Here is a 3,960-nt window from a genome sequence, read left to right as displayed (position 1 = left end):
TACCCAGCGGGTACAAAGGTTTATAAGAAAAAAGTTACCAATAGTGCGCAAACGACGAACTGAAGATATTGAACATTTTGCTCAAGTTATTACAAAAGCATGAAAAGTTCTCCCTGGAGAAGAAGTTAAAACTACCCCTACAAATATTGAGTTATGGAGGGGAAAATTAAAATAACGAGATATTTTTTCCTACAAACGGCTTAACCGATATTAGATAATTCCTGAAATTTTATTAATCATTAATTCCGGGTTATATTGTTTAACTGACAGTAACAAAATAGAAGGAAAGTTTCGGTTCGTCCCTAGTTGTAAAAGCCAATAGGAAAATTGTCCATAAAACTTTTTCAATAGTTCTAACAAAAAAAGGGCAAAACAGTGTTTCATCTTTTGAAAACTTTTATTTCTGTTTACAGTTTTAAATTACCTGATCCATATTTTTACAAAACTTCGAAGATTCCTTACTTAAAAATTTTTCTTCCCAAAATATATAGGCGTGATGAGTCATTGTTAAAATTTTGTTAATAAAATTCAACAACATTTACTTACCAGTTTTTTTTCAGAATTTTTTTCTCATTTTTTGAAAAATTATCCCGTTAGTTATTACAGGATACATATTTCTTTCATTAAAAACGGTAAAGCTGAATTCTAGAAAAGCTAATTTTTTATTCAAGTTCCCGTTTCCCTATCTCCTAAAAATATATAATTTCAAGGGTAATATTTTGATTAACTTTTATATCTCATGGGCATCAACATATCGCCGTGTGAGCGGAAGAACGTAGTGTCTGATTTTTATTTCAAGAGACATCGTTTCTCGCTCAGAATCTATTGGAACCGTGGGCGAGATACGTCTCTTGAAACAAAAATCAGACACTACATTCTTCTGCTCACCCGGCGATATGGAGACTAATATTTCATTTCATATCAGGTAGAAAATTCCAGCTTATGGTGTCAAAATGCTTTAGTATTTGGATATATCATTCTATGGTGAAATAAGGTAACACATATTTCACACTTAATGAAAAAAATTTCGGATTTTCTACAATCATTCAAAAATTACCTTCTAATTCTCAAAATTTGGCAGAAATGTTTTTCTTTAATGTAGTATCCGAACGAGCCTAGTTATTTCTTATTTTATTATTTTTTTATTTAGGTTGGAATTCTTGCTCTTTTAATTGGGCTCAACAAATTTAAAAAATTTTTTAAAATGAAAAAATGGCAGCTGCTTTCTAAAATTCAGCTGCCTTGTCAAAGGAGGGCACGTAAAATTATTTCACTTAGAGTAGAAATTCCCTATTTTAAAGTATCGTCGTCCTACAGTTATACGATGCCATGTCCACTTTTTGAAATATTTGAACGATTATTAATTTTAGGTTCGTTAGGTTTTTTCCAGAAATTTATTCTCTAAGTTTTTGCTATTATAATTCATATAGTGACGTTAATTAAAAGTTAAAATTATATTACGCCACACGGAAAAAATGTATCCGTAAGGAAGTCACGAACTTATAACTAAGTCTCGGATACGACGTAAAAAAATGAAACATTGAGTCCTTACTTCTATGAAAAATGTATGGACAAATTTCAAAGTTCTTTACGAACAGTTCCTGGAAGTTTTACACTTGAATATAAAAAGGAAAGAATTTTATTTGTGCGCTTTAATTTATATTTATTTATAAATTCGCAACTCTAAAGATTCAAGCACTCGAATTGCTGTCTCGGCAGTTTCTAAATAATAATCATAGGTAGTATAAAACTTGAAGCCGCGCATCAGACGAAATCGAACCATACATGCGCGTGCACACACGCACTGCCCATTTGACTTGTCATGAGTGCTCTCTGAATATTTTCTTAATCATTAGTCATGTTTTTGTAATAATTCACGAAGAAAAAAAATGTTGAACCTATTTAGAATCTTCACACCGAGTTCGTCAATTCTTTATCGAATTTCCCAGATTATTTACGAAAATACATCAATATCCGATGAATTTTTCTCGTATCCGAGACCTAGCTTCTAGTTCGTGACTTTTTATGTATACATTTTTTCCGTACAAGTCCTTATTGCATTGTTGTAAGTGAAAAATGCTGACTTTGTAGCACCTATTTTATATATATAAACTAACTTCAATGTGAGAGATAAAAATTTTCAAAAATATGATTAAGCTTGAAATGACCTATAAGAATATGACCATATTAGAAATTCAATATACAAATACAATATAATAATGTAAACTATCATTCTGTTGAATATTTTGCTTTACATTTTTATTGTAAATAGTTTATTTATAAATATGTTGTGTACATGAATTGCTCCATTTTCCAGACCCGCTAAAATGCATTCGTAACAAAACATTGAACCTTATTTTCTTAGTTTGAAATTTAAGGGGCATAGCGTATTTTAACTTTAGGCGACGGCATATTCCCATACAAAATTGTATTCCGCACTTTTTTCTTTGAATGCAATATTTTGTGTCTTTGACCGTTTTCGAAATATTTACAACAAAATCGTTTAATTTAAAATCAACATTTTCTTCACTTCAACTCGCTGCAACTGATCTAATTTTGGGACTTTTTAACAAACCAAAAAGAAAGTTGCGTATTATTGCAGTTTTTCGTTCCTCGAACTTCACTCGATAAACGAAGTGCTTCATGATTGAAAGGTCTAAAAATTTGCTAGTCAGCACATCTTTCATACTAATCATGCACCCAGGGGGAAAGGAAGGACTTTTTCGACTAGTGTATGTTTTTAGTACCAGTTACTTTATAAAAGGTACTACGTTAACTACATATGATATATTTCTTCGGTTCGCCATCATTTATGAATTGATCTATGCATAAAAGACAGCATTATTTATCTTCAACTATTAGGCTGGCTCCACAATGTGTCCTAAGAATTGCACGTAAGTCATCGGACGTTGATATCAACGCGTACATCTGCGTTTTTCTCTGTTGAAAAAACTGTTGAAAATTCCTGTTGTGATTTCACAATAAAGGCAATGAAAGTTTATTACCAAGACGTAATGAAATTTTACAATACATGAAATTGTGCCGTGACAATACGGTATTGTGATATGACAACAAATATTTTGTAATTTCACGACATCCAACAAAATCTGCATCACATGTATTGTAAAATTATATTACATGTATTGTGAAATTACGTTACGTTTTGCTAATAAACTTCAATTACATTTGTTGTGAAATCACAACAGAAATTTTTAACAGTTTGGATATAATGTTTTGGTAAAGTTGTAAACTTATACAATATTGGAAAAAATTGTTTTTCAACTTTTCTTTAAAATAAAATGGTAAATACATATTCTGGGATTAACATATAATATTATAAATATGAAGGCGTTCAGTCTTACATATTAAATTTACATTTTCTTCAGAATTGAATTCATATGTAGATTTCATTAAAACAATTTTTAATTACAAAATATATTTCATAGAAATCTAAAAATTTTAATAAACTCATTATTCACAAGGTTTTCGCGCAATATAGTCTTCCTTAAGAATCAGAATGAAAAATTGGAATTTAGGGAAATATGTTTTTCATCTGAAAGCAAAAACAGAAGTCGATAATTCTTATGCAAACTGATGCAGATTATATTATTTCGCAGTATAAAAATAAAAACATTCTAAAAGTTACTACGAAAATACCAACTTCTGTTTTTGCTTTAAGATGAAAAACATATTTCCCTAAATTTCTATTTTTTATTCTGTTTCTGAAGAAAGTCTATATTGCGTGAAAATCTTAGATTTAATATAAATAAGCTTTATTATAAGCTTAAATTTTGCCTCACTTTTAATTAAATTATTGTACTCCGATATTGAAAAAAATAAAAAGCAAACTTTCAGCTGATACATATACCAGGTGTATACATATGAAACCGGTATTTTTTCAAGAAAAAAACACATTTATTTCAAGAGAATGATAACAAATATTTTATTCAAAGTATGCGC

The 3,960-nt window shown here is 29.6% G+C and overlaps 1 protein-coding gene across 2 annotated transcripts in view; it reads left to right on the top strand.

Annotated features, from left to right (window-relative positions):
• Positions 1-3,960, top strand: part of LOC117167503 — an 18,637-nt gene that overhangs the window by 1,597 nt on the left and 13,080 nt on the right. The gene's annotated exons all lie outside the window — the stretch shown is intronic.

This window comes from Belonocnema kinseyi, chromosome 2 (genome assembly GCF_010883055.1).
Source record: "Belonocnema kinseyi isolate 2016_QV_RU_SX_M_011 chromosome 2, B_treatae_v1, whole genome shotgun sequence".
Lineage (NCBI taxonomy): Eukaryota > Metazoa > Arthropoda > Insecta > Hymenoptera > Cynipidae > Belonocnema > Belonocnema kinseyi.
This window is presented reverse-complemented; position numbering and strand designations above follow the sequence as displayed.